The following is a 13,174-nucleotide window of genomic DNA, read 5'->3' on the forward strand; positions in this document are numbered from 1 at the left end:
TAAATCCAATGATACAGCAAACCCTCCCAAAATAAACTTAGATTGTATTGCAGTTTCACATAACAGTATATAAAATGCTGTGTTGTGACAGGTATCAACTATCCATTAGATACTGAATCAATTTTTCTTAAGCACTACTAACTGCTTGCTTTTCTTGAAGCTAGATCCTTCTGAAAATTTCCTGTTAGACCTATGAGTGCGAACATATGGTATCTGTCCTTCTCTGCCTGACTTATTTCGCTTAGCATGACACCCTCAAGGTCCATCCACTTTCCTACAAATGGCCATATGTCATTCTTTCTCATTGCCATAACATGCTCACTTTAAAATGATTTAGGGGGATACCTGGATGTCTCAGTTGATAGAGTATGCAACTCTTGACCTGGGGGTTGTAGGTTTAAACCTCATGTTGGATGTAGAGACTACTTAAAACCGAAAAGGAGGGAGGGAGGAAAATTTTTTTTTAATGTTTTATTAATTTTTGATACAGGAGAGACAGAGCATGAGAGGGGGAGGGTCAGAGAGAGAAGGAGACACAGAACTGGAAGCAGGCTCCAGGCTCTGAGCTAGCCGTCAGCACAGAGCCTGACGCGGGGCTCGAACCCACGAACGTGAGATCTGACCTGAGCCGAAGCTGGAGGCTAAACCGACTGAGCCACCCAGGCGCCCCAAGGGAGGAAAAAATTTTAATTTATCTTCTTTGGAACCTGTGACTTCACTGATGTTGCATGATAGAAGAACTGTTGTATTTCCTAAGAAGAACTTTCTATCAGTGCTGTTTTCCCATGTGTAATTACAGGATTTGAAACTCATAGAGTATGCTTGGTTCATTGAGGCCACACCTCCTGTATGTCTTATCAGGGAAAAATCCTGTCATGGGACCTAAAATTTTAAACGGTGTTCTTAATGCAGTTTTGTCATAGGCCAGGGACTGTTGTTTTTCTTCCACAATAAAAGTGAGCTGTGCATTGATGTGACCTCATTACCACACTAGAAAATCGCAAGTGCCTATTGCTCAGCCCTTCCATTATTTGAAACTCTAGAAACGTGTAGCTCAGGCTGGTCTTCTAAGTTGCATTCACCAGCTACGAGATGGGGCTGCGATCTGCCTGAGTTCTTCAGAATGACATTCACTCTGTTTTTCAGCTTTTGTGCCTCCTGTAGAGAGCTTTCCCAGGTTGGCATTGGTGCCTCCCTATACATATCTCAGTCACTGGACTTGCATTACAATCTGTCTTCATACACCAAGTTCCTCCTGGTTTGTTCTTGTGATTTCAGCACCTGCTGCATAGGAGGAATGAATGAAAAAAATGAAATGTCTCAAAGGTCTGTGGAAACCATCCTTTTCCACTGGCAGCTATTCCATTGGTGTTTTTCTGTCTTTGGTGTTGGTTTTGCTTATGTCTTATTACCCAGTTCTCCTTTTTTTCTCTTGATATTTTTAAGTTTTTATTTTTTAAGTAATGTCTGTGCCCAACATGGGCCTCAAACTCATGACCCCAAGATTAAGAGTCACATGCTCTGATAACTGAGCTGACCACATGCCCCTGGTTCTCCTTCATTTAGAAACAAGTTTGAGAGAGATGAATTTGTGACCTAGGTAGAACAGAGCTAAGCAAAGTAAACAAGTCCTTTAGGAAGTTAAAACTTAGATCTTAGACCATTCTTTGTAATGTTCTTAACATGGTAGGCCATTGAGGACATTTTTGGTGGAAGGTGAATGCTTTTTTATTGCCTTGCTTCTAGAAGCACACTATCATTCAGTGATGATGAGATGTGATTTGAGCAAAACCCCTTTCATGATATAATAAAGAGGGCACCTGGGTGGCTCAGTCATTTAAGCGTCCGACTTCAGCTCAGGTCATGATCTCACAGTTTGTGAGTTTGAGCCCCACATCAGGCTCTGTGCTGACAGCTCAAAGCCTGGAGCCTGCTTCAGATTCTGTGTCTCCCTCTCTCTGCCCCTCCTCTGCTCATGCTCTGTCTCTCTCTCTCTCTCTCTTTCTCTCAAAAAAATAAACATTAAAAATAAATAAACATTAAAAAATAATAACAAAGACAGCAAATGTGGACTAAGGGATTTTAAGTAATCTCTACACCCAACATGGGGCTTAAGCCCACAATCCCAAGATCAGGAGTCACATACTCCAGCCAGCCAGATCCCCCAATGCTCATCTGTTTTAAAGATTTTTGTACTCTTAATGATTTAGTGTGAAATACCTAAACTTAGGAAGAATGATAGGTTCAAGTTCCAGCAGAAGTGAATCCCTTTCATCAGTGCTGGAATAAAATGGATTAACGTTCATTCTATTTACAGTGGTTGGAAAAGGTCCAGAAGTACTTATTGGCCTTTGGCTAAGTATGTTTAGAGCTGTTGGCCAAAAAATCATGTCTCTTACTAACATCACAGCCCCTTCTTGCCAGGTGCCTATTCATGGTTGAATAGCTCCCAACGTGGAGCTTGAACTCACATCCTCAAGATCGAGTTTCATTCTTTACTGACAGAGGCAGCCGGAAACCCGCCATGGTTTATTCTTACTTATTTTCAACCTAGGATTTTTTAAATGTTTATTTAAATAATTTTTGAGAGAGAGGAGAGAAAGAATCCCAAGTGGCCTCTGCCTTGTCAGCATAGAGCTCCACAAGGGGCTCAATCTCATGAACCTGAGCGGAAATCAAGAATTGAATGCTGGGGTGCCTGGGTGGCTCAGTTGTTTAAAGCATCTGACTTCGGCTCAGATCATGATCTTGTGGTTTGTGAGTTTGAGCCCCACATCAGGCTCTGTGCTGAGAGCTCAGAGCCTGGAGCCTGCTTCAGATTCTGTGTCTCCCTCTCTCTCTCCTCCCTCCAATTCCCCCCCCCCTCCGTGTTCTGTCTCAAGAATAAAAACATTAAAAAAAAAAAGAATTAGATGCTTACCAAATGAGCCACCCATGTGCCCCCGCTCACAATTTGTTTTAAATGAAGGAAGGAAGTTAACAGAAACTGTCTGCCATGTAGAACAGCAATCTTTGACCCTGGCAGTAGGTGGGATTATACCATAGTAGCATCAATTATAGTTAAGGAATAACCCAAGTGTTCTGACTCTGGCAATCACAAGCCAAGGAGTAGTTCTTTCTTCCTCTGGCCTCTGGATTTTTTTCTTTGTGTGGTTTGCTTATAGGTTTTTTTTGAACACTGTGGGGAAGGATGCAGACTGAGGGGACAGGGTGGGCAGCGTGGTAAAGCTCTGCACACATCCTTGGACCAGAGTCCAGGTTCACTCCGTCACCAAAGCAAGAATAAAGTGCAACCCTGCTGTTGGGAGGTGGGAGAGGGCAGGCATCAGGGACACATGCAGCCCACATTCAGTGCTGCCAGGTCTAGCCCACCTCCTGGCCAGACCCTCTTGACTGATCATCCTTACATCTGCCCCTTCGACCCATGCAGGGCCCCTGCGTAGCTACTGGGTCTTACATGAGTGCTTCTCAGCCAAAGCCACCACCATGTGGCCAGTGCCTGTCCCGTTGGCCCCACACTGGTTCTGCAGTCTTGTCGATCTAGGACTGGAAGGGACTGTTGAATACATGGATCAGCCACAATCTGCCAAACCTGAAAAGGAACTCTCCAATGGCACTGTACACCCTCACTGAATGACTGGAAATCCTTCACTACAAAATGCCCTACAAAGTGCCCACGGGCTGGAAGGTAAAGATAGAACTTTTCAGCCACAATGCCGTGGCCACTCTGGGGGCCCATGAGGTAGCTGGCTCTGATCTTCGGCTTAAACTTACCCTCAGGGCAAAAGATGCTGACCCAGTGGTTGTCATAGTCGATGCTATGCTGCTAGCTGGCAGATTTGCTCTTCTCCCTTCCAGCCGCCATGGAAGATGGGGGTGTCCTGCTTGAGGCCTGGGCTGTACTAAGGCTGCCCGAGAGTCAGGGACTAGACACAAGATGGGGGCAGGCCCCAGGGGAAGAACATGTGTCCTGCTTGACTAAAATTTAAAAAAGGTTTTTTAATGTTTATTTATTTTTGAGAGAGAGAGAGAGAGAGACAGTTTGAGCGGGGGAGGAGCAGAGAGAGAGAGGGAGACAATCTGAAGGCAGGCTCCTGGCTCTGAGCTGCTAGCACAGAGCCCGATGAGGGGCTCAAATTCATGAGCTCATGGCCTGAGCCAAAGTCGGTCGCGCAACTGACTGAGCCACCCAGGCGCCCCTTGACTAACAGTTTTAAATACAACAAAAATATAAGAATGACATCCAAGCCAGTTAAATGAAAATTCCTTCCAAACATGATGTTAGCCCTGTGGGTTTTTAGGGATAGGAAAACAACTAATTCACTAAAGACTTCTTATTATTGTTGCTTAAAATAAACATTTAGGTCTTTAATTATAGATGCTAGAAAGGAGAGAAAAAAGTCTCTTTGATCTAGTGCATCTTTCCAGAATAAGAAATTCTTTCGAGTGGCATGTTTCCTATAACTTCTTGAGGTTAATAAAACAAGCTCTTTTGAAGCCAGTGGCTGGCTGTACCCCATAGACATGGCCCGTGAGAAGAAATCTCTCAGGCAGCTAAATTTTCATGTTTGAAACATTTTGTATTAATTTTCCAAATAATGTAGTTTCCTCACCGACCCCTTCTCTTGAAAATTATGTGAGCAGAAAAGAGATTAAATTCAGATTTTCCTGGGGCACCTGGATGGCTCAGTCGGTTGAGTGTCTGACTTCGGCTTGAGTCATGATCTCGCTGTTTGTGGGATTGAGGCCCGTTGTCGGGCTCTGTGCTGACAGCTCAGAGCCTAGAGCCTGCTTCACATTCTGTTTCTCCCTCTCTCTCTGCCTTACTCCCACTTGTGCTCTGTCTCTTTCTGTCTCTCAAAAATGAATAAACATTAAAAATTAAAAAAATTTTTTTTTCAGATTTTCCTTTTCTGGAAAAACTGACTTTTTCAGTAGGCTCCACACCCAACATGGGGCTTAAACTCACAATCCTGAGATTAGAGTCACATGCTCTATGGACAAGAGCCAGACGGGTGCCCCTGGAAAAACTGATTTTAGAAAATAGATTAAATTAATTTTTCAAGACAGATGGTTCCATTTGTATATCCTAACTAAAAGAGTAGATAAAATTGAAATGTTAGAGATCACAATATTGTTTTCATTTGGTTTTAAGGGTTGTTATATTTATTCCTGTAAATTAATTGTCCTAATTATGCTCTACTCAGCCCAACAGAAAACTATTTTGCCTTTTTTGTTTCATACATTAAAATTTTGCCTGAAAACTGCCTTGATCTATCTGATGGTAATAATGTTTCATTGAAAATTTTAATGCAGCCACATATGGTAGTTTAAATAAGAAAGTCTTAGAAAAGTTTGGTGTTTTTTAAGCCACTGAAGATGAACAAGAATGAATCCAAAACTACTAGCCCAGGATTCTGGATTCTGTCTTTGTCTTCGCGTGAGAAAAAGCACAAGATGTTTCAGCCAAAAGAATGGATTTGTCAGTTCTGTTATTGACTGGCTATGTGAACTGGCCCTCAATGCCTTTATCTATCAGGTAGAAACTACCATTTCTATCCTGTCTCCTTAGACAGAAGGAGAACTAAATGGCTGAGAAAGTGTTTTATAAATTACAACTCTATACCAGTGGTAATTAACATTTTGTTGTTTGGATTCCTCTGAGAATCTGAAAAATAAAGGTTTTCCAACATTTCTCTCACACACTCCCCAAAGCACTTGCAAGTGTACTCAAACCCTTCATTTCATTTACATTTGGGAGCGGGATGAAGAGGGAATGATTTGAAATCCTTGCACCACAGGTTAAGACCTTCTGCTCCAGGGGCACCTGGGTGGCTCAGTCAGTTAAATGTCTGACTCTTGATCTCGGCTCAGGTCATGATCTCACAGTTTGTGAGTTCTAGCTCCGCATCAGGCTTTATGCTGACAGCCCAGACTCTGCTTGGGATTCTGTCTCTCCTTCTCTCTGTCCCTCCCCCACTTGCTTTCTCTCTGTCTCTCTCCCTCAAAATAAATAAACTTAAAAAAATAAAAAAGAGGGGTACCTGGGTGGCTCAGTTGGTTGAGCGTCCGACTTCAGCTCAGGTCATGATCTCGTGGTTTGTAAATTTGAGCCCTGCATCAGGGTCTGTGCTGACAGCTCAGGGCCTGGAGCCTGCTTCAGATAATGTGCCCCTCACCCCATGATCATGCTCTGTCTCTCTCTGTCTTTTGATGATAAATAAATGTTAAAAATTTTTTTAATTTGGCTTAAAAATAAATAAATAAAAATTTAAAATAATAAATAAATAAATAAATAAGAACTTCTGCTCTGGACAAGAGTAAAATATTCACGCATTCAACAAATTACTGAGCTCTGACTTCTTGCCAGGCACAGCAACAACAATGGCAGTGCCAGAGAACAGACAGACGAAGGCACTTCCCTTAAGGAGTGAGGGTAGACACAAAGAAACAAGTGCTACAGATAAATTAAGGTAATGAGGTAAGAGAGTGGTGGTGGTGCCCTAGCTTTAGTTAGCAAAGTGATCAGAGGAGGGGGCATTAGAGCTGGCCATAGTCAGAAGAGACATTTGAGCTTGCCATAAATAATGAGGAGGCAGCTTTGTGAAAATGTTTGAAGCGAAAGAGATGGCAAATGAAAGCGCTCTGGGACAGAAATGAGCTTGTTCTGTGTGAGGCCAGTTTGTGCTAAATCTAGCACAGTATAACAAGTATACTATACAGTATAAACAAGGCCACCATGTCTGAACTGCAGTGGCCATAGGGAAAGAAGTTGAAGCTGAGTTCAAAGCAGACAGAGAGGCCACTTTGGGGAAAGGAAGAGGCACTTGAATGTTTCAAGCAGAGGAATGACATAAATCAGATTTATGTTTTCAGTTTGAAAGATTTGTTGTGTGGGAAAATGGACTGTAGAGGGCGTCAGTTGACAGGATATGTCCTGTGATGGAACTTGCCTCCTCCTCATTCTACATTTTTGGCCCAAGCGATTTGATGAATGCCAGTGCCATTTCCCTTGGCATCTCACCTGTGGAACACTGGGGCCCAGCTGTGAGAGAGGTATTAAATTCTGTTCTCCTCGACGATTGTATTATGTAGCCAATAATGACTATCACCATTATCTCCTGCCTTGTAATGATGCAAACAAAAGTAATAGGGAATGATGGTAGCTTTGGGACTCCTTGTCACATCATAGTTCTCATAATTTTGGGGTCTCGCAGGAAGATCAAGGGAAAACACACGGCTAAGAGGTTTGCACAATGCCCCCGCCCCAAATGGCCTGAGTATCAACCTGTAAATACATATCACACATTACATAGTCAGCAGAACTTTCATGAGGAGATTTTACTTACGAGTGTCTAGAAAGATTCCTAATTTGATATCAGGTTATTATAATTAGTAGGATGTTGCTTTGGGCTGTGTTTTTTCCATTACAAAAACAATTTTTTTTCTTGAATTCATTAATTTTTTGGATGTCAAGACCGTGTAGATTCCATCCAAGCTAATTTAATCAAAATTAAACATACTCATAGGAAGATATGATTTAAATATAATACAGTATATGATGTCTATACCATATATTACCAACTGGGGCGCCTGCCTGGCTCAGTCGGTAGATCATGCAACTCTTGATCTCAGGTTGATCCACCATTGGGCATAGAGACTGCTTTAAAAAAATTACTCAGGGCTTTTCATATAAGTTTAGAAATTATACACTATAAAAGACCTTTTCTGTGTAGACATCTAAAAATTTTCTTTTTTGTTATTTTTTTATAAAAATTTTTTATATTTATTTATTATTGAGAAACAGAGACAGAGCACGAATGGGGTAGGGGCAGAGAGAGAAAAAGACACAGAATCCAAAGTAAGCTCCAGGCTCTGAGCAACCTCTCAGCACAGAGCCTGACATGGGTCCACACCCATGGACTGCGAGATCATGACCTGAGCCAAAGTCAGTCGCTCAACCTACTGAGGCACCCAGGCACCCCTAAAAATATTTTTTAATGTTTATTTTTGAGAGAGAGAGAGACAGACAGAGACAGAGACAGAGACAGAGGGTAAGTGGAGGAGAGGCAGAGAGAGAGGGAGACACAAGATCTGAAGCAGGTTCCAGGCTCTGAGCTGTCAGCACATAGCCCAATGTGGGGCCCGAAACCATGAACTGTGAGATCATGACCTGAAGTCAGATGCTCAACCAACTGAGCCACTCAGGCACCCCTATGTAGCCATTTTAGAAACACTCACTTTACTCTGGTTCTCTTACCTGCATTTAACACAGAAATTTAATATTTAATGGCTCCATATAAATAGAACTGTAACCAGGTTACTTTTATACAACAATGGAAACTAGGATTCCCTGTGCATGTTAAACTAAAAGCATTCATAATGATTTCTCAGAAGAGTTGGTCATTAATTAAGCCTTCTAAAGTGCTTAGGGAGTTTCATAAGGAAATACACCAAATCTCACAAGTTCTGTACAATGGAAACGTAGATTAGTAGCAATTCCAATTACACATGGATCTTGGTGATTTCTTTCTTATTTTTAAAAAATATTTATTTATTTCTGAGAGACAGAGACAGAGCGTGAGCAGGGAAGGAGCAGAGAGAGAGGGAGACACAGAATCCAAAACAGGCTCCAGGCTCTGAACTGTCAGCACAGAACCTGACACAGGGCTTGAACCCACGAATCATGAGAGCATGACCTGAGCTAAAGTCAGATGCTCAACTGACTGAACCACCCAGGCGCCCTGGATCTTGGTGATTTCTAATATTTAGTCAATCCTGACCAATGCAGAAGTCAAAAAGAAACAGAATCAGACTTGCTAGTTAGATAAAAACACTACACACTCTGACCCATGGATGGGTGTGCAAGCTGAATGAGAGAGAACACCCAGCTGTTGCTAGGAACTATTAATATCATGACTAAAAGCACCACCACTACCCATAAACTTAAGTCTCATTTATTTAAAAAATTTTTTTGAGAAGGAGCTTAATTAGAGTTTTCTTTTCATATTTTCATTGAGTGGCTCTAATCAGTGAAATCAGTCAGAAAGTCCCCCAAATGAATATGAAAACCTACTGGAAATAGGCCAGGACAATAGGTCTTTGAAAGAAAAGAGCTCTTTCTTTTATTTTCACCCAGTTATAAAGTAATATTTTCTCATCATGGAAAGTTTATAAAATACAGAAATTATTTTTCATTTGTTTCTCCTAAGTCACCGTTAGGTACACCACCCAGAGATGGCTACTGTTGACATTCTTTTCCACAACAGACAATGTTCCATGAGGGTTTGAACTGTGTCAGTTTTAGTTCATCACTGTATCCGACCACCTAGCACAGGGCCAGCCAGCACAGTTGGCATTTGATTAATGTTTATTGAATGGACAAATATTTCCTTCTAGCCATTTTATGCATACATTTGTTTGTTAACAAAGAGGGTCCATACTGGACATTATTATATTCTAGCCTTTTCACTTTTTATTATTTTCTGAGGCTTTTCTCATGATATCAAATATCTTTGTAATCTAAAATACGCTGTTTTTGGGGGGGTGCCTGGCTGGCTCAGTAGGAAGAGCATGGCACTCCTAATCTTGGGGGTTGTGCATTCGAGTCCCTCATGCAATGTAAAGATTACCAAAAAAATTTTTTTAATGTTGGTTTTTCTTAATACATAATAGTTCCACTTAACATCATGTATCATTTAACCATTTTCCTATGAAAATGAAATAATATAGTATGTCTTATTTTGTATCTTGCTTCTTTTGTTCCCAAAATGTTTTTGAGATTCATCCATATTATGTATCAGTAATTGTTTCTTTTTTAAAAAATTTGTTAATGTTTTATTTATTTTTGAGAGAGAGAGGGTGAGTAGGGGACGGTCAGAGAGAGAGGGAGACACAGAATCTGAAGCAGGCTCCAGGCTCTGAGCTAGCTGCCAGCCCTGATACAGGGCTCAAACCCAAGAACCGTGAGATCATGACCTGAGCTGAAGCCACTCAACCAACTGAGCCACCCAGGTGCCCCAGTAATTGTTTCTTTTATTGGCTGAGTAGTATTTCATTGTTTGAATAATCCCTGCTGTCAGTAAAATACCTAAGAACAGAATTACTGAATCATAGAGTAGGTATCTATTTAACTTTATAAGAAGCTTCCCAACAGTTTTCCAAAGTAGGTATAGCATTTTACCTTCCCATCAGTAATGTGGGAGGGTCCCACCCTTGTCCAACACTTGGCATTGAGAATCTCTTTTTGGTTGGGCACCTGGATGGCACAGCCTGGAGTGTATGTGATACTTGATCTTGGGGTCATGAGTTCAAGCCCCATGTTGGGTGTAGAGATTACTTAAATAAAAATTAAAAAAAAATTTTAATGTGGTTTATTTTTGAGACAGAGAGACACAGAGCACAAGTAGGGGAGGGGCAGAGAGAGAGAAGGATACACAGAATCTGAAGCAGGCTCCAGGCTTTGAGTTGTCAGCACAGAGCCTGATGCAGGGCTCGAACCCACAAACCATGAGATCATGACCTGAGCCGAAGTCGGACACTTAACCGACTGAGCCACCCAGGCGCCCCTTAAATAAAAGAATTTTAAAAAGGTTAAGAGATTTTTTTTAACTGCTGTATTTTATTTATTTATTTTTAAAGGGCTCTAACTCATGACCTTGAGATCAAAAGTCACATGGTTTACCGACTGAGCCAGCCAGACTCCCCAGTATTGAGAATCTTTAGTTTCAACTACTCTAGTAGGCTAGTGAAGTGGTATCTCAATATGGTCTATTTTACATTTTCTTGATGACTAATGAGGTTGAGAGAATCTTTTCATTGACCATATGTAATCTCCTCTTTATTGATACTGACAAATCCCTTTCTAAAGAAGTTGTGCTAATTTGAAATTCTGCCAACAGTGTCACCTTTTCAAAATGTTTTCCCACTTATTATGTGAAAAAATGGCATCATGTTTTATTTTTTTTTTATTAAAAAAATTTTTTTTAATGTTTTATTTATTTTTGATACAGAGAGACACAGAGCATGAGAGGGGGAGAGGCAGAGAGAGAAGGAGACAGAACCGGAAGCAGGCTCCAGGCTCTGAGCTAGCTGTCAGCACAGAGCCTGACGCAGGGCTCGAACCCACGAACGTGAGATCTGACCTGAGCTGAAGCCGGAGGCCCAACCGACTGAGCCACCCAGGCGCCCCTGGCATCATGTTTTAAATTGAATTTTTAATTCCTTCTGAAGTTGAATATTTTAAATGTTTATTCTTTTTATAAACTCTTTGTTAATGGCCTTTCCCCACACTTATATTGTAGAGCTCTTCTTTTGAATAGTGTAAGTTTTTTATCTTGACTTATGAGATGCAATTATCTTCCTGGTTTTATGCCTTTTAATTGTGTTTATCTTTTTCAAGTAGTCAAACATAACATTCCTTTGTGATTCCTTTCAGTACTTTTGAGCTTAGAAAGTCCTTATCTGAATTAACTAAGTTGTTTTTGATCTGATAAATGGGGGGGAGGGATCGTCAGCATCTGTTGGCATCTATTAGCTCTGGAATTACCACAATTAACCACGTAGGAGAACTTCTTCATTTCCTTCTAGGTTTTTTTCTTTTATTTTCCCATGTAACTATTTTTTTCAAGATTCTTTTTTTTAATGTTTATCTGTTTTTGAGAGAGAGAGAGAGAGGGAGAAACAGGCAAAGAGAGAGAGTGAGAGGAGAGTGAGAGAGAGAGAAAGCAGGGGGAGAGGGCAGAGAGGGAGAATCCCAAACAGGCTCTGCCCTGTCAGTGCAGAACCCCATGTGGGCTTGACCCCACGAACTGTGAGATGATGACCTGAGCTGAAGTCAGGCACTTAATTGACTGAGCCACCCAGGTGCCCCACTTCCTTTTTTTTTTTTCTATTTATTTTGAGAGAGAGTGCACGGTGGAGGGGCAGAGAGAATCACAAGAAGGCTCTATTGCTCTCAGCACAGAGCCCTATGGAGGGCTGGAAACTCACGAACCTTGAGATTGTCAGGACCTGAGCCCAAGAGCCCCTGGGTGGCTCCGTCGGTTAAGTGTGTGATTCTTGTTTTCCCTTCAGGTAATGAGCTCAGGGTTGGTGAGTTTGAGCCCCACATTAGGCTCTGCACTAAAAGGTCAGAGCCTGCTTGGGATTCTCTCTCTGCCCATTCCCTGCTTGTGCTCTCTCTAAAAAATGAATATTTAAAAAAAAAATTAAAAATAAGATAGCTTTAAAAAAAATGACCTGAGCTAAAACCAAGAGTTGGACCCCTAACCACCTGAGCCACCAAGGGGCCCCACTCATTACTTCTTAAATGAAGAACTTCCTCAGGATATCTGAACAATTCTCTTGGGTGAAAGCCTTAAGACCCAAGAAAACAGTACCAAAATGAATCCAGCATCTAAAGCGCTCTTACCTTGTTGGGGTTGCTATGAATGGCCTTAGGTCAAAACTGCCAGGCACAATTCAAGGGATGCCTCTAACGTATACCCCCAGGTCTCCCCCCAATACATTAATCTATATTAATGTAGATTTAGGCTTTAACCCTTAGAATCTTTTAGCTAGAAGCGGTCCGGAAAGACATACTGCTATGATGGAAATGTACTATGCTACCATGTCCAATACGGTAACCACTAGCCACGGAGTTTTTGAGCTCTTGAAATGCACTTGAGTAACTGAATATTCAAATGTTTACTTCTATTTAACTTAAATGTGTACAACCACAAATGACTTATGGGCCACCATAGTAACTGTTAAGAAAAGGGCTCTCGGCAAGGTGGTCCCAGGGTGAGGTTGACAGGAGGTTCGTGCCTCCACGGAGCTACCGCTGGGTCGCTGCAGCCGGGTCACAAGATGGCCGCTGCTTCGCTGAGGCTTTTCGTGCAGGACCTGGGGGCTGGTGTTAGGTGCTGCGGGTCCGGGCAGCGGCAGGCAGCCCAGAGGGAGTCAGCTGCAGTGAGGCAGGCTCGAGGAGAAGGGAAAACGGACCGTCGGAAGCAGAAGGGGAGAAAGAAAGCACGCGAGCACGAAGAGCAACCGCGGGGGCCTCGGGCCTCTGGGAGGGAGGGTAAACCCGGGATCGGGGACTACCCGAGGACGGGAAGTCAGGTGGCCGCACCGGCCAGGACAGCGGGGCCGCGCGCTGGGCTTCGGCCGGGCGGCGGCGCGCGCGCGGGCC

The 13,174-nt window shown here is 42.3% G+C and overlaps 1 long non-coding RNA gene across 1 annotated transcript in view; it reads right to left on the bottom strand.

Annotated features, from left to right (window-relative positions):
- Window positions 1–12,668: 12,668 nt before the first annotated feature.
- LOC115289848 overlaps window positions 12,669–13,174 on the bottom strand; it is a 1,322-nt gene continuing 816 nt past the window's right edge. The window contains exon 2 of the long non-coding RNA XR_003907833.1: window positions 12,669–12,961. This is a non-coding gene — a long non-coding RNA (uncharacterized LOC115289848). The remainder of the gene's footprint in view (window positions 12,962–13,174) is intronic.

This window comes from Suricata suricatta, chromosome 1 (genome assembly GCF_006229205.1).
Source record: "Suricata suricatta isolate VVHF042 chromosome 1, meerkat_22Aug2017_6uvM2_HiC, whole genome shotgun sequence".
Taxonomy (NCBI): Eukaryota; Metazoa; Chordata; class Mammalia; order Carnivora; family Herpestidae; genus Suricata; species Suricata suricatta.